Raw genomic sequence first — 18,937 nt, 5'->3', positions numbered from 1 at the left:
GGTAAATATCACAAAATTGGATTTATTTAAACACTTAAGGAAAGGAAAAAATATTGCATTTATTATCCAAGGTAGTTGTTGTTTTTAATATATAAATATATATACCTCAATATGTGGATTGGTAATTCAAAAACTTTTCATTCCTATTAACAAATAGATCAGGTGACACTATTGTTCTCATTCCTTACAGACTAAAACATATCTCTTTGCCTATGTAGTATTTTTGTTATGAAGATAAAATTCAAAGTTTAACTCAACATAGCCTTGGCTTCAATGAAGAGATAAATGTAATTTTCATAATAATAATGTTATTTATATCATTACCATTATTAAAAGTAATCAGATAATCACCAAGCCTCCTCTTTCTCCCATATGATAATCATTATGTTTCACTGAGACCAATTTATAACTATTTCATAGTTCTAAATTCTTTTTTTATATTACTTTGTTTTATTTTTAATTATTTTAATCAAGGTAATTATTACATATATTTAAAAGTTCATAGTACTAAAAGGCACACAATATAAAGGAAGGATTCTTTGAAACTCCCAGCCTCACCAATAATTCTGTTCTCAGAAACAACAGCTGTCAACTACTCTAGATTTTTCTTCCAGTATTCAGCATGTATTTCTAAACAATTTACTTATACATCTAACCCATCATCACCATTTGGGATCATATACTGGATCCTGTTAACATTATGATGGATCATGTGTTATCTCAACCACATTACTAGTATCACTTATCCTCCCTCATCCATTAGTAGATTTATATCATAATATTTGGATAAGTCAGTTGTGTCTACATTTTATAATTAAAACATAGTTTTTCATTGCTGAACCAATTGTTGTACTATGAGTTAACAGTTCCCTTTTTTCTATGTACTTAAAATTATTAGTATATATTTCCATAAACTCCAAATCAATTTTCTCTGAGAATAATTGCCTTCTGTTCTTTTCCATTTTATATTCCAAATTGAAATAATTTATCATAAAGCTTGTTGCATAGGTTTTGTCCAATAACTTTCTGAGTTAGATTTGCGAAAATAGATGAAAAAGAAAAACTAAAGCCTATTCTAAATTTCTGTTTTGGTCCAGGAATGTGTGTATGTGCAAAGGCCACTATGGTAGCAAGGAATAAGTGTTGTGACCTCCCATAAATAGACATATTTTAGATGTAATCCTAGGGTCTCTAAAACTGACTCTTGCCTATGTAACTGGAGTCTGACAGGTACAGGTTATAACTTGTTTATCAGATATAGAACAAAACAGGATAAAATCAATTATTCTTCCATCAGATCCTAAGATGCCTTACAGAATTATTAACTTTTTTCTCCTCCCCACTCAACCACATATTTGTTTTACCCTCTTATATAACATCACTAAACACCAATCAAAATCACAAGAATGTGGCTGTTGCTTCACTGCCTCTCTTCTGTGCTGCACATAACCCTCTGTTTGAAAAAAACATGCACAAAAACTGTGCTTCATGTACTTGACTTTGGACATCAGGTTACAGGCTAATGTAACCCTTACTTCTTAGGTACACATCCTCAAACTCCAATTTAATAAGCCTGAATGGATTAAGATTCCCGTCTCAGTATTTCATTTGAGTTGACAGATCAACTTTGTAAAATCATGAGCTTTGGCCCTCATTTTGCTGAAGCTTATTTCTCAATTGTTTTCTTAAAAGGATTTTTGAAGTAGATATATTTTGAGACTTTGCATGTCTTAAGATAAATTTATTTTACTCTCATCCTCAGTTGACAATTTGTCTGAGTATTGTATACTTGTTCTTAGCATACAACATTAATGGAGAGAAATCTGACACCAGAAAGGAATCTGGACTTTTGGAAGATTTCTTCTTCAAAATTTTAGACTTCTTTAAAATTCTGTTTTCTAATTTGGAATTTCATGATGATGTGCTCCAGTATGTTTTTATTTTAGTGTGCAGAAATATTTTTAGAATTTTTTAGTCATTTAAGTTTCCTGTTTTTAGAAGTTATTTGTTGGATGTTGGACCTTCTGAATTGATCCACTCTATTATGCAACTATACCTTTTTCTTCTTTTTTATTGTAAATCATTAATTTGTTTTTGAATAGCAAAACTAAATGCACAGATGTCTGCAAAAAACTAAGTGACAAAAGTAGAACATGGAACTGAGAAACAAGGCATCTGGTAGACCCGAGAATAGGAGATTCCTAAATATCCAATAGGACTTCATCAGGAAATACAATGGGCCAATTTGAAAACTGCAGTGGAAACTAGGATATGTTTTTGCAGACCGTAATGCACTCATGAGTGCAACAGATTTGCCATAATGTCTCAGGAAGCTGAATCTGATCATGCCCTGTGAACTGTCAAAGCTAACAAATCAAAATATTTCTGTGATACAAAGACATTCTAAATATCTAGAAGCCCACACTGAGTGGGACAAGGGCAATAGGAGCAAAGGAAAAGAAAGATCTAGATAGAAGTAGAGGAAGGGCAGGAGTAAATGTTACCTCAGAAAGTATAATTCTATATTATTTTTGCCACTTTGTCAGGATACTAGAAAAAAGTACCTTTAGACTAAGAAGCTTAAAAAAAATATTGATTTACCCTTACCATTAAAGCTTTAAATTCATGGAAAAACTTAAAAGTTATATATATGTATATATTTCAACCATATATATTTATAATTCAATCATATGTACACTGCAACCATGTATATATATATACACACACCACATGTATATACAAACACATTTATATATTATATATATTTTATTATGTATGTTTAATAATATATAATGTTTCATTATATATGAATATATAAGGTCCCTGAGACCTTATGGTAGACCTGTTGTACTCATTATATATATAATATTTTATTATATATTTTACTATATATATATATATATATATATAAAATGAAATATTGTTTTAATTTTACAAAGAAGGAAAAGTGGACATGGTACCTGTAATCCCAGCACTTTGGGAGGCTGAGGTAGGAGGATTTCTTGGAGCTGTCAGTTCATGACCAGCCTGGGCAACATAGGAAGACACTGCAGTCCCAAAAAAAAAACCCACAAAAAAAAAAGGAAGAAAGAAGGGAAAGGATGAGATGGAAGGAAGGAAGGGGAGGAAGGAAGGGGAGGAAGGAAGGGGAGGAAGGAAGGAAGGAAAAAGGAAAGGAAAAAGAAAAGAGAAAGGGAAGGGAAAGGAAGAAAATCTTGTAATATGTGACAACATGGATGAATCTTGATGACATTATGTTAAGTAAAATAAGCCAGTCTCAAGCTCATAGAATTGGAATGCAAAGCTGCAGTGGGAGGAGGCAGCGGGATGGAAAAATAAGTTACTAATGAACAAGTATGAAGTTTCAGTAATGCAACATGAGTAAATTCTAGAAATCTGCTGTACAACATTGTGCCTATAGTTAGCAGTATTGTATTAGGCACTTGAACATTTTTTAAAATGGTGGATCTCATGTTGAGTTCACACCAAAATACAAAAAAGTAAAATTAAAAGGAAAAGTTTGATGATATTTACTACTTAAATATTTTAAATAATTTATGATATAATATATTTTTACGATAGTTTTTATTTACATTTTAATTTTTTTAAATAAATATAAGATGACTCACAGTTTTTATCCCTTTATTGTATTTGTCAGTTATATTTTTTCGAGAAGTATGTCCATTCATACAAATTTTTGAATTTATTTTTTAGACTTGAACATAATATTTGTGTTACTTTAAATATTCCTAGGCTCTGTAGGGATAATCTCCTTTTTCATTCCAGTATTGGCAATATATATTTTCCCTTTTATTCTTGATAAGACTTCTTAGAGGTCTAATAATTTTACTCAAATTTTGAAAGAACTTAAATTTTCATGTGCTAATCTTCAAACACTTTTCTTCTTATTGATTACTTGTTTTCTCTTAATTAGTTCTTTTCTTCTTGCATTTGTGCTTAATTTATGACTTTTTCTAGAATATTAAAAAGAACACTTTAATTAATTTTTGATTTTGCCTTTCTTCTTTTCTATAGTTTTCTGTAAATTGTCCTCTATGCATTGTTCTAGCTCCTTCACAATTCTTATTTGTCATATTTTTATTTTTCAATTAGAAACACTTTCAAATGTCCAGTGTTATTTCTTCTTTAACCCATGGGTTAGTTAAAAGTTGCTTGCTTGCTTTTTAATGGATTTCTTATTTAACTATTATTTAATTCTAGCTTAATTCTATCTTTAAAGAACATATTTCTATAGTATTAGTCTATCTTTTCATATCTGTTGAAAATGTGCCTATGTAAAATATTCTTTGTACAGTCTCTACTTGGGAAGTGTAGAGTTTCTTGATCTGTGACTTGATGTCATTGTTTTAAAAAGTTTTCCAGCAGTACTTTTTCAAAATGTGCTTTCCTGCCATTTTTTGTCTTCTTTATTTTGAGACTCCAATTCCATGTATGTTTGAACACTTGAGTGTATTGCACGTCTGTTTATGTTCTATTCTTGCTTCATTTTATCAGTCATTTGAGTTTTTTATATTGTCTTCAAATACATTAGTTAGATCTTTGTCTTATCTTTAAGGTATCATTTGAAATCTTAATTTGGGTTATTGTATTATCTATTTATAGCTGTTCTCTTTGGCTCTTTTAAAAATAGATTCCAGTTCTATAGTGATCTTTTCTCTATTTTCTGGAATATATTAATCACAGTATGGTTACTATCTTTCTTATAATTTTAATATCTGGATTATTATTCTGTTCTCTGTTTTTCCTATTCTTTTTCAGTTATTTGCTATTTTTTCTTCAAATGACATTATTTTTAACTGAATGTAAGATATTGTATATGTCAATTTGAGAAGACTGAATGATGTTATCTTCCTCTGAAGACGTTTAAGTTGTGGTATTGTTGGTGTTTTTGTATTTTGTTTCTCTGGCCAGCTGATACAGTACTGGCAGATAAGGCCAGTTAATAGTGGAAGATGGCTTTTAGGTTTGGGAGTCCTTTTCTCTATCTGATGGTCCATATTCCCAGTGTATAGTTTTCCTCCTAGTGTATACATATTTTAGGGTCTTATCTGAACATTGTGGGTATTTGTCATCACCCTCTTAACTCTCTTAACTTGCTAGTCCCTGAAATGAAAAGTCTTTCCTTCTTTGCATTGAAAAACTGCTGAAATCTTAACTTTTTAGTCTCTGTCATCGACTGAATTTGGTTCCCCCAAAATCATATGTTGAATCCCTAGCCCTTAATACTTTAGAATGTGAATAATGACATGGGGTTTTTTAAGAAGTAATTAAGGTTAGATGAGCGCATAAGTCTGGGGCCACAATTTACTATGACTGGTGTCCTTACAAGTAGAAGAGGCACCAAGAGGAAAGGTCCTGTAAGGAAGCAGTGAGAAAGCAGCCTTCTGCAACCCAAGGAGAGAGGCCTCAGTAGAAACCAAGCCTGAGGACACCTTAATCTTGGACTTCGAACCTCCAAAATGGTGAGAAAATAAATTTCTGTAGTTTAAGCCATCTAATCTGTGGTATTTTCTTATGGCAGCTTTAGAAAACAAATATAGCCTCTAATTTTCTTGTATTTCATTAATTTTTAGAAGTTTCACCTTTCTCATGCTCAGCTTTCAATTAGTAAATTGCTGATGGTGGGGGTAGGGGGGAAATTATGTGCAAAATTTTGATGTAATTGGCTTGGTATCTTGGTCCAATATTTGGCAAATTATTGGTCAGATATTGGCAAATTATCTGAGAAAAAAAAGATGTATGTGAATGTAGTGCTCACCCACGGTCATCTTTTTTATCTTTAGAGATTTTTCTCCTCAAATTATATTGTGAGTTTGTAGCTCTGCTATGTCTGCAAACAGTTGTCTTATATATATATATATGAAAACCATAAAACTTTATGGAGATAATTTTAAGTCAAATATACAAACGTAAGAACAGCTTGCATTTTTTTCCACTTTGTCTTCACTTAAACCTGTGATTGCCCTTCGCCTGCTTTTGGCACTTAAGCAAGGCTCTAGATTTGATAGATCTCCCCCTTGACATAAGGATCATCTCCTCATTTACCTCTAGTTTTTGCCTGAGACACTTCCTGAATATCAGCTTCCAGGCCAGGACCTTGACTCTTGGGTGCCCCCTCATCTCTCTCCTGACCGGGTATAACATCCTCACTTTCAGTCAGTGGCTCCTCTTTTTGAGGCTGTTCATCACTGGGCTGCTGGACAATCACAGGCCCAACTGGCTCAGAAGTTTCTTGTACATTTTGTCTTCCGCTAGCCTAAATATTAATCTTCTTCCCCCACTCATATTTCACACGGCTGTTTCAGCGAGAAAGAATGAAGATGGAAGGGACACAAGAGCCTGTAGCACTTGCTTTATATTTTTTATGACTTTTACTTTTCTTGGGAGGGCTTCTGTGATACCAATTTTTGACCAGAAATGGAAATCTTTAGCTACTCTTGTAAAAGTATTGATTATTGAAATGTCAATAACTTTTACTTCCCTCTGAAAATTTATCTCACAAAGATCAGTGCTAGTGATGTTGATTCCTTTCTGCATTGCGCGGTTTCTTTACTCACCTGCCCCCTTCAATCCACTGTTTTTAGATCCATGTAAATAGCATCTCAAAAAAATCCAATCCAATAGTTGAAAAAGATTATTTAATTTCTCAAATTAATAACAGCTCACACATCAATTAATAATTACAGCTCATATGTCCTCCATTTTTCCACATTTTTGTTGTACTTTATTATTATCATTATTGAGACGGAGTCTCGCTCTGTCACCCAGGCTGAAGTGTGCAGTGGTGCGATCTTGGCTCACTGCCACCTCTGCCTTCCAGGTTCAAGCAATTCTCCTGCCTTAGCCTTCAGAGTAGCTGGGATTACAGGCACACGCCACCACGCATGCCTAATTTTTGTATTTTTAGTAGAGACTGGGTTTCGCCATGTTGGGCAGGCTGGTGTTGCACTTTAAACAATTCTGGAGGTTGTGTTCTTCGGTTTCTGGTGACTTGAGCTCTCTCCGGGATGACTGAGGTTGTCTGCAGTGACAACTTTCAAAGAAGGTCCGTAGAAAATCACTAATGACACTATCAGCAACCTTAAGCAGCTGACGGTAGCCCAAACTGGGACACATTAACAAGATTGTTCCGAAGTAATGGTACATGATTTTTATGGATGATGTGTCTCTCAGGATGACTACTAAATCTATGATGGGGTGAACCTGGAGCTTTATTATTAATTGAACAGAATTCCTTCCTCATGTCTTGTCCTCCCTTCCTCTCTTCACCTTCCCATACTGGTATCGATGCTTGTCTTTTAAAACTTTAAATTTTAATTTTAAAACATTATTTTAAAAGTAATACAAACTTATTTTTTTCAAATGAAACTTGTTTACTCAATATACCATTGAAAAGTATATTAAATTAAAAATGGGCAACATGATCGTTCGTTTGAAGATTAGATCAAAGGATTTATTAGGAAACATCAAAAGAAGATTATTTAGTAATATTGGATTTCAGTTTTTAGTGCTATCTCTAATCTTCACTAGTTTATTTATAATCCACTACAAACTTGAAAAAATGAGGTGTTTATTGTTCCTATGCACAACTCGTAATATAAATTCATGAATTAGTTTCTAAAAGCAGAGGTAGATTTTAAGTAGAGAACATATAGTTAATAATCTTTCACTGTATTGTTATGTGGATTCATTAAATATCAGCCACAAATGTAGGCCAGTGAAAAATTAAGCTCTCATACATATAGTGTAGAATAAAAATCTAAGTTGATTTTAGTGGAATTAATTTATATGAATTCAAGATAGTATTTAATTTTAGTAAATTAGTTAAACAGAATATAATAAAGATAAAATTCTATAATAACACTTGATAAATAGGCAAAAAACCATTTATCATGACCTAATTCTTACCTTTAAATCTGATGATTTTCTTAATAAGTTCAACTGAAGATCTAGCATAAAAAAATCTGTAAGAGTTCTCTAGGGTTATAGTGGTAAAACTCATGCAAATGAACTATAGAATGCATACAAAAATTTTCATTTTTAGAATTATCATTTCCCATTTGAACTCCCGTATGATCTTAATTCTTTACAAATAAGGTATGCAAATATGCATAATGCCAGTTTCACAAATCCTTTTCTTTATAGCATGAAACACATCTGGAATGCACTTATTTGAAATTATGTTTTTTTTAAATACTATTTCAGTGGCCAGTTTAATAGTTACAGTGAAAAAAAAACTTCATTAAAACATCTTATAGAAAGATGATTGTTGTGCTTTTTTTTTAATTTGAAAATGCTTTGTTAAAAGATATTGTAGCCTGCTTTACTCTTTCATGAAACAGTGGAACAGTGAGTGAGTGACAGAAGGGTTCAGATCAGAAGAACATAGAAATACTCCCATGGGTTACATAGCTAATTTTATCCCAGAAAAAAATGACAGTATACACTATAAATCATTCTCCATTAATTATCAGAGCTTTTTAGTTGAAAAAGCTGAAAAGATTTACTTGATGTTTAAGCATGTATCTGATTGCAGAAAACAGATTCTGAGTTGATTCTCTTTGTTGCTATGACATTGAGTGTAAGATCAATATACTTCTACTTCACTGATAGTATCATATGCTTCTTTTTTTCTTATTTTCTACAATTTAGGAAACTTTACTGTCAGTATGGAAAGACACACAAGTCATAAAAGAAAAAAAGCCAATTAAGATTCATGCTCTCAAAGCTAGAAAATAAACCCACACTTTCAAATCTGGTATGTTTCCAGAAAGGATGCAGATTTAAAAAGCAGGTGATTATAGAAGCATATACAACTTTTTGATTATAACTAGTACATTCTGTCATTTTATTTAAAATAAATGGTGACATGATAAATATAGGCTTTTAATATATTTGGTACAGTCAGAAAACACAAAATTTATAACATGAATTTTTGAGTATATACAAGTATTCAGTCCATAACAGAGTATGATTAAACTGAAAATTTCTAAAAAGTTTTGGTTATAAAGGTTCTGAATATACAAATTAGCCCAGTTCTCAAGTAAGTTAAGAAGTTGAGAAAAGCCTGAAAGTCCTTTAGAATTTTTAAAAATTTATCCCCCATACCGTGTGTTCTTTCTGTGTTTTTGTGATTAATGGTGTAATTCCTTGGTTCAGTTGCAAATGGCAGTTTACAACTCAGGTACTTACTAAAAATATGAACACTGGGAAGTTACTTTACCTTCTTATGCCTTCTTTTCTTCATACTATCACAGGACCAACAGGTTCATAAGCCCACTACACAGTAAAAGATCAGTGCACTGAAACAGCAGGGTTTGCAGCAGAGAAAAAGTTTAATAACTGCAGGGCAGCCAGGTGAAGAGATGGGAAGAGGCCCTCAAATCCATCTCCTCCAGGAGTTCAGGGCTGGAGTTCATAAGTGGATCATGGTGGGTGAAGGATTGCAAAAGTGGGGCCATAGATTGGTCAAGGTAAGGGAGATGAAATCATCAGGCTGTGGAAACTGCATTCTTTGGTGTGTCAGCTCCTCATGGGGTCCATTAGACTAGCTGGTGTTGGTAGTTTCACTAGTTTGCAGCATCTGAAAGAATATCTCAAATGGAAAACTTAATGTTTCACAATGCTTAAGTTGTTATCTATAGAGCACTTGAGCAGAGCTATAATCTTGTGGCAGAGTTTCCATGTTTCTGGGGCAATAAGCAAAAAAATATGAGGAAGTGGGTCAGAGAGCAAGCTGATCTAATGATTAATGCCAAGTGTGCTGTAAGCTTGGTTTATTTTCATTTCTTCCCCCCCCTTCTTTCCTGACTCATTTTTTACAGTTTATAGAGATGGTTTCAATACCAAAAAGAAGGACAATAATATTTATTTAATAAGGAGGTTATGAGAATAAAAGGACATAAGTGAGAGCACAGAACAATTTCTCATTTTTAGTACATACTGAAGAATTGCAAGGTATTATAGTGACTATTACTAGGTAGCAGCTATTACTTTCCCATTCCCAATTCAATTAATATTGGTTATACCATGTTACTTCTTCAGTTTGAGCAACAAATATAAGGACATTGTCGTTAAAAAGGCACCCCAATATATTTACCTTTACCAAAAAAAGCTGAGGAACAGTCCTGGGCATTCTTTTTCAAATGTCTTTTTAAGTGATACTGTCTGATTATATCCATGGATCTCATCCTGAGATGGTTTTTTTGCTTAGGAGAGTTTTCATGAAACGTAAAATTTTATTGTGGATACCTGAAATGTGGCAAAACAAAATTCTGACTTTAGGGACAATATGGAGTATTAGAGGATGATTACTTACAGAACTAACTCGGTAGAGTTCTTAAAGATAGAAGACAGAAAAAGAAATGGATACAGAAACTATTTTTTCCTATTTCATAATTAAATTTCTTTTTTCACAATTTCCTTTTAAAAATTAAATTAATATTTTAATGTCATCCAAATTCATAAGATGCTTACTTGACTTATACAGTCCTTGAAACAGAATAAAGTTAACTAAAAATGTAATTAGAACAAGTAGTAAGAAGATTTAACACACCAAAAAAATTAACCCCTCTTACCTAAGAACAAGAAGTAAATTTGAAGATTGCACAGTTCTATCTTCTTACTGTAATGATGAGAATGCTGAGGTTCTCCATGACAGGTTGTATAATTATTCTTGGGTAGAGATAGTAACAAACGTGTTACCAAACTATCAGTGAAGGTTTCCTTTTGCTACACCATTCCTGGAAAACTTTGTAAACAAAGTCAAACTTTATCTTCAGTTGATAATTCACATAGTTACAATTTAGTTGGGTGCTCTGAATTATAGAATTATTATTATTATTATTATTGAGATGGAGTCTCACTCTTTCACCCAGGCTGGAGCGCAGTGGTGCAATCTTGGCTCATTGTAACCTCCGCCACCTGGGTTCAAGCCATTGTCCTGTCTCAGCCTCCTGAATAGCTGGGATTACAGGCACCCACCACCACATCCAGCTAATTGAATTATAGAAATCTTGTTGGCTACTAATGGGGAATAGATTTTCTTGAAGAGTGAATCAGAAATAAAGAGAAATTTTATTTTAGCTAGAAAGAGATGATAATTTTTTTTTTCTGAAAGCTTCCTTATTTCTTTATTTCAACCATTTTCTAACTTTAATAAGATAGTTACCGTGGAGATAAATAAATTAAGCCATCTAAAATACCAGCGTTCATCTGTTAAACGTTATCTTTTGCTGATTAAATGAATTGTTTGATACTCAACTTGGATTTTATACTGTAGACTTAAAATAATCATTGATTTCTGAAAAGTTAAAAATAATTGAATTACTTAGGTGTTTTGGAAATGATTCTCTTAATGACATTAAGTCTCTCACTATACTTATTTACAAAAGAAATACATCTCTCTGACTATAATAACTATTTCTAATATTTATATAACAATAATGACATGTTATTAATTACCATATTTTAAATAATTTTAAATTGTATTAAGGAAAACTATGCCTTATTTCAACTTATGGGCTAATAGAAAATATTATTATTAAGATTTATAGTATTTTATAACAAGTGGCATCATTTATTTCATGTTGAGTTAGAAAAATAATGTATTTTTCCTTTTTAAAAATTAAATTAATATTTTTTATTATGTGACAAAGCCTCAGGAATTCCTGAGAACATGTGACTGCATTTTTCCTCTCACATATATTCAGTATTACCAAAAAGTGTATTTCCAAAGCTATTCATCAGTTTTAAATAAAATAACTGGCCCAAGTGTGCCTATTCTTGATAATGTATGCTTAGTTTATCATTTTTTATTTTATTTTAATGAACTTTAAAGAATAATTGTAGCTACACATACGTTGAGTTGCAAATAACACCGTTTTTAGCACTTATAGGAAGAAACAATCATACAGTCATAAACTTCTGTCTAAGCCGAATAGTTACAACTTAATTGTATTGTGTAATATTATATAGTAAGACTGAAAAATGTAGTTATCTTTATAAAAATTGTACAAGTGCCTAGATACATATAGTTGCGTAGCATTGTCTATAACACATGCAATTTCATGTATTTTATATATTAAATTTTAATATTAATTTAAATATGTAATATATACTGTATAACATGTAATATTTATATAAATATATTTATACTACTTTTCAAATAACAATATATAATATTATAAATAAATATATGTTACAACATATGTTGAAATTATGCATATAGTTTTATCACTACCCTCATGCCTCTACCCTCGTCTCTGCCACTATCATTTCTCCACTGATCGTTACCTGGACACTTGCAATATCCTTCTTACTGGTCTCCAATTTTTCACTCCTATCACTCCCACTGCCAACATGCAAGTCAGTTAATGCTCTGTTCATGGAAGCTTCCATCACATTTACATTAAAAGCTGAAGTTGGCTGGGAACGGTGGCTCACACCTATAATCCTAACACTTTGGGAGGCTGAGGCAGGCGGATCACCTGAGATCAGGAATTCAAGTCCAGTCTGCCCATCATGGTGAAACCCTGTCTCTACCAAAAATACAAAAAATTAGCCAGGCATGGTGGAGGGCACCTGTAATCCTAGCTACTCAGGAGGCTGAGGCAGGAGAATCGCTTGAACCCAGGAGGCAGAGGTTGCAGTGAGCTGAGATTGTGCCACTGCACTCCAGCCTGGGCAACAACAGCAAAACTCCATCTCAAAAAAAAAAAAAGAAAAAAAGCCAAAGTCTTTACCCTTGTTCTACAGCTCCACTTGCCCTGCCTGTGACTACATCTAAAGTTATCTGCACCCACTGGCTTCCTTTTAAAGAAGCAATTTGGTCTCTCAGGCTGCTGTGTTATTATTCAACCAGTAAAAAATATTTTATCTTCTTGGCTTTGCTCTTGCTATAAACTCTGCCTAAAATACTCTCTTATAAAGCCTCTGCTCAAATATCACTTTGCTAATGTTCTTTTCCTTGATCACCCACTAGGAGCACCCACCTAGCTACATACCTTTAATCTGCTTTACCATGAAACCACTGGTATTTAATACATTAATGTCTATACTTATACATATCACTGTTTGTTTAACTTATTGATATTTATGTACATATATTCACATGTATATATTAGGTTGGTGCAGAAGCAATTTAAATTATTTCCATTATTTTTAATGGCAAAGCTGCAATTACTTTTCCACCAACCTATAATTATATATTTATATATCTTTTATATATATATTCATATGTACTTATTTTTTTTCCTATATAACTGGTGCTTAGCATGGTAAAGTAAGCACAATGATGTAGGCTTTCAATAAATCCATACATATGTAGTGCATAGAAAATGGCCATGGAGTTATTTGGCACTCAAAAATTTTTAAGGAATGAATAATTAGATACTAGACAGTATTTTAGGTAGAGATTAAAAAATTATTAGAGCATTATTAGGACATCCACAGGCCTCAGGCTTGTTAGCACAAAGCCAATATATAATAAGAGAAATACATATGGTGAATTAGGAGCAAAGAGAAGGGTACCTTTTTACAAGGCCAAGTGTAATCAGACACAGGTTCAACTGCTCACTGTACATAAGTCAGACATGAGAGGGGAGGGTTGGTGGAAGGAATAGCAGGTTTTGATCAGAGAGCCAACAAACCAAGAAGATGTGGAATTATTGTTCTAAAATACTGTCTTAAAATTTAAAATTTACTATAGGGTTTTTAAAGGGAAACTTGTTATGGGAGACATGTGTGAGTGGTGCAGGGTCTGGGTCTTGTTCTGATGGCTATCTTGAGTAATTACCAGTACAGAGGTCTGGTTGTTGTTATGGTGACTTCTGCCAGTGGTGGTGGACTATTTATTTATGACTCCCCATAAGTGAGAGGATTCTGGAGGGGTTCAATGCCTGATTTGCTTCAAGATTAGCCTCTGGAATTTCTTAAGCAAGAGCATAAGTGATATGGATTGGCTCTGTGTCCCCACCCAAATCTCATTTTGAATTGTAATTCCCAATGATGGGAGAGAGATTTGGTGGAAGGTGATTGGATCATGGGGGTAGATATCCCCCTTGCTGTTCTCATGATAGTGAGTGAGTTCTCATGAGAGTTGGTTGTTTAAAAGTGTGTAGCACTTCCCCCTTTGCTCTCTTCCTCCTTCTCTGGCCATGTGAAGATGTGTATTGCTTTCGCCTGGCCTTCTGCCATGATTATAATTTTCCTGAGGCCTCCTCAGCCATGCAGAACTCTGAGTCAATTAAAACTCTTTTCTTTGTGAATTACCCGGTCTCAGAAATGTCTTTATGGCAGCGTGAGACTAGTACAGAAAATTAGTACCGAGAGAGGGGCATTGCTATCAAGATGCCTGAAAATGTGGAAGCAACTTTGGAACTGGGTAACAGGCAGAGGTTGGAAGAATTTGGAGGGCTCATAAGAAGACAGGAAGATGAGGGAAAGGTTGGGACTCCCTGCAGGCCTGTTGAATGGTTTTGAACAAAATGCTGACAGTGATATGGACGATGAAGTACAGGCTGAGGAGGTCTCAGATGAAGATGAGAAAATTATTGGGAACTGGAGTAAAGGTCACTGTTGCTATGCTTTAGCAAAGAGACTGGTGGCATTGTGCCCCAGCTGTAGGGATCTGTGGAACTTTGAACTTGAGAGAGATGATTTTGGGTATCTGGCAGAACAAATTTCTAAGTAACAAAGAGATCAAGATGTGGACTGAATGCTTTTAAAGGCCTACACTTATTTCCATAAACAAAGAAATGAGCTCAAACTGGAACTTATATTTAAGAGAGAAGCAGAGAATAAAAGTTTGGAAAATTTGCAGTCTAGCTATGTGGTAGAAAAGAAAAACTTATTTTCTGAGGAGGAATTCAAGAAGGCTGCAGAAATTTTCCATAAGTAAAGAGGAGTTGAATTTTAATAACCAAGACAATGGGGAAAATGTCACCAAATATTTTAGAGACCTTCATGACAGCCCCTCCCATCATAGGCCTGGAGGCCTAGAATAAAAATATGGTTTCATGAGCCAGGCCCAGGGCCCCACTTCTCTGTGCAGCCTTGAGACACGACACCCTGCATCATAGTCACTCTAGCTCCAGCCATGGCTAAAAGCAGCCAAGGTACAGCTCAGGCCATTGCTTCAGATGGTACAAGCCACAAGCTTTTGTGGCTTCCACATGGTGTTAGGCCTGTGAGTATGCAGAAAGCAAGAGTTGAGGTTTGGGAGCCTCCACCTAGATTTCAGAGGATGTATGGAAACAACTGTATGTCCAGGTAGATGTTTGCTGCACAGGCAGAGCCCTCATGAAGAATGTCTACTAGAGCATCGTGAAGGGGAAATGTGAGGTGAGAGCCCCCATGCAGATCCCCCACTGGGGCACTCCCTAGGGGAGCTGTGAGAAGAGGACTACCATCCTCCAGATCTCAGAATGGTAGATCCACCAACATCTTACATCGTGCACCTGGAAAAGCTGAATGCACTCAATGTCAACCCATGAAAGCAGCCACGGGGACACTGCAGAGCCACAGGGGCAGAGCTGCGCAAGGCCTTGGGAGCCCACCCCCTGCATCAGCATGCCCTGGATATGAGACATGGAGACAAAGTGGACTAGTTTGGATCTTTAAGATTTAATGGCTGCACTGCTGGGTTTTAGACTTTCATGGGGCCTGTAGCCTCTTTGTTTTGGCCAATTTCTTCCTTTTGGAATGGAGCATTTACCCAATCCAGGACCCCCACTGTATCTTGGAAGTAACTAACTTGTTTTTATTATTATTATTATCATCTTACAGGCTTGTAGGCATCTGGAACTTGCCTTGTCTCAGATGAGATTGCAGACTTGGACTTTTGAATTAAGGCTGGAATTAGTTAAGGCTTGTGGGGCGGTGGACTGTTGGGAAGGCATGATTGTGTTTTGAAACATGAGAAGGCCATGAGATTTTGGAGGATTCAGGGGAGTAGTGATATGGTTAGACTTTGTGTCCCCACTCAAATCTCATCTCAAATTGTAATCCCCATGTGTTGAGGGAGGGCTTGATGGGAGGTAACTGGATCATGGGGGCAGGTATCCCCCTTCCTGTTCTCATGATAGTGAATTCTTATGAGATCTGGTTGTTTAAAAGTGTGTAGCACTTCCTCCTTTGCTGTTTTCCTCCTTCCCTGGCCATGTGAAGACATGTCTTGCTTCCTTTTCACCTTCTGCCATAATTGTAAGTTACCTGTACCCAGCCATGCAGAACTATGAGTTGATTAAACTCCTTTTCTTTATAAATTACCCAGTCTCAGGTCTGTCTTTATAGAAGTGTGAAAATGGACTACTACAATAAGTAAATAAGAATGCATTGCCAGAGGGGAGTGTCTCGACAGGGAAGGAAAAAAGAAGTGAGAGGGAAGGGAAGGAAGAAGATAGTAGATGACTTCTAAAACCAAGGTCCCCAGTTACAAAAAGAATTAGAGATTGGAAAAAAGAGAGGAAGATTCAAAAGTTTGGAGATATGAACCATCAAAGATTTCAAGTTGATAAGGCAAAAAAGGCATTTCAAACACTGAAAATAACCTTTGAAAAATCAAGAATCTGTGAGAACACTTGCACCTTACTATGGCAAAATATAGAATATATAGATTGAGGAGAAAGAGGGAAAATGGGACCAAAGATATGTTAAGCCTCTACTCTTCTTGGTACTTCTGTCTCATATTATGACCACTCAGCCTAAAACCTCATTCAGTTCGTGCCATTTTGTTACTCTAGATTTTGGAATGGAGTGTATACACTGAGACTTTTGTTGAGGGTTGGGGGTGATGAACTAAAACAGGTTAATTATCTCCGAAGGTCACACAGCTGAACAATTTGGAGACAGAGCAAGTTCAAAGCTAGTCTATTTAAATTACATGCACCTGCTATTTTCACTATGTGCTGGTGTAATTATAAGAGGTATGCTTTCGCTTGTGGGCATTTAGTGCTATAAATTTCCCTCTACACACTGCTTTAAATGTGTCCCAGAGATTCTGGTATGTTGTGTCTTTGTTCTCGTTGGTTTCAAAGAACATCTTTATTTCTGCCTTCATTTCGTTATGTACCCAGTAGTCATTCAGGAGCAGACTGTTCGGTTTCCATGTGGTTGAATGGTTTTGAGTGAGTTTCTTAATCCTGAGCTCTAGTTTGATTGCACTGTGGTCTGAGAGACAGTTTGTTATAATTTCTGTTCTTTTACATTTGCTGATGAGTGCTTTACTTCCAACTATGTGGTCAATTTTGGAATAGGTGTGGTGTGGTGCTGAGAAGAAGGTATATTCTGTTGATTTGGGGTGGAGAGTTCTGCAGATGTCTATTAAGTCTGCTTGGTGCAGAGCTCAGTTCAATCCCTGGATATCCTTGTTAACCTTCTGTCTCGTTGATCTGTCTAACGTTCACAGTGGGGTGTTAAAGTCTCCCATTATTGTATGGGAGTCTAAGTCTCTTTGTAGGTCTCTAGGGGCTTGCTTTATGAATCTGGGTGCTCCTGTACTGGGTGCATATATGTTTAGGATAGTTAGCTCTTCTTGTTGAATGGATCCCTTTACCATTATGTAATGGCCTTCTTTGTCTCTTTTGATCTTTGTTGGTTTAAAGTCTGTTTTATCAGAGACTAGGATTGCAACCCGCCCCTTTTTTTGTTTTCCATTTGCTTGGTAGATCTTCCTCCATCCCTTTATTTTGAGCCTATGTATGTCTGCACGTGAGATGTGTTTCCTGAATACAGCACACTGATGGGTCTTGACTCTTTATCCAATTTTCCAGTCTGTGTCTTTTAATTGGAGCATTTAGCCCATTTACATTTAAGGTTAATATTGTTATGTGTGAATTCAATCCTGTCATTATGATGTTAGCTGGTTATTTTGCTTGATAGTTGATGCAGTTTCTTCCTAGCATCGATGGTCTTTACAATTTGGCATGTTTTTGCAGTGGCTGGTACCGTTGTTTTTCCATGTTTAGTGCTTCTTTCAGGAGCTCTTTTAGGGCAAGCCTGGTGTTGACAAAATCTCTCTGCATTTGCTTGTCTGTAAAGGATTTTATTTCTCCTTCACTTATGAAGCTTAGTTTGGCTGGATATGAAATTCTGGATTGAAAATTATTTTCTTTAAGAACGTTGAATATTGACCCTCACCCTCTTCTGGCTTGTAGAGTTTCTGCCGAGAGATCAGCTGTATTTATACCACTAAATCCCCACAAGAGAAACCTGGAAAGATCTAAAATTGACACCCTAACATCACAATTAAAAGAACTAGAGAAGCAAGTACAAACAAATTCAAAAGCTAGCAGAAGGCAAGAAATAACTAAGATCAGAGCAGAACTGAAGTAGATAGAGACACCAAAAACCCTTCAAAAAATCAATGAATCCAGGAGCTGGTTTTCTGAAAAGATCAACAAAATTGATAGACAGCTAGCAAGACTAATAAGGAAGAAAAGAGAGAAGAATCAAATAGAGGCAATAAAAAATGATAAAGAGGATATCACCACCGATCCCACAGAAATACAAACTACCATCAGAGAATACTATAAACACCTCTACACAAATAAACTAGAAAATCTAGAAGAAATGGATAAATTCCTCAACACATACACCCTCCCAAGACTTAACCAGGAAGAAGTTGAATCTCTGAATAGACCAATATCAGGCTCTGAAATTGAGGCAATAATTAACAGCTTACCAACCAAAAAAAGTCCAGGATCAGACGGATTCACAGCTGAATACTACCAGAGGTACAAGGAGGAGCTGGTACCATTCCTTCTGAAACTATTCCAATCAATAGAAAAAGTGGGAATCCTCCCCAACTCATTTTATGAGGCCAGCATCATCCTGACACCAAAGCCTGGCAGAGACACAACAAAAAAAGAGAATTTTAGACCAATATCCCTGACGAACATCCATGCAAATATCCTCA

Source organism: Pongo pygmaeus, chromosome 10, assembly GCF_028885625.2.
Source record: "Pongo pygmaeus isolate AG05252 chromosome 10, NHGRI_mPonPyg2-v2.0_pri, whole genome shotgun sequence".
Lineage (NCBI taxonomy): Eukaryota > Metazoa > Chordata > Mammalia > Primates > Hominidae > Pongo > Pongo pygmaeus.
This window is presented reverse-complemented; position numbering follows the sequence as displayed.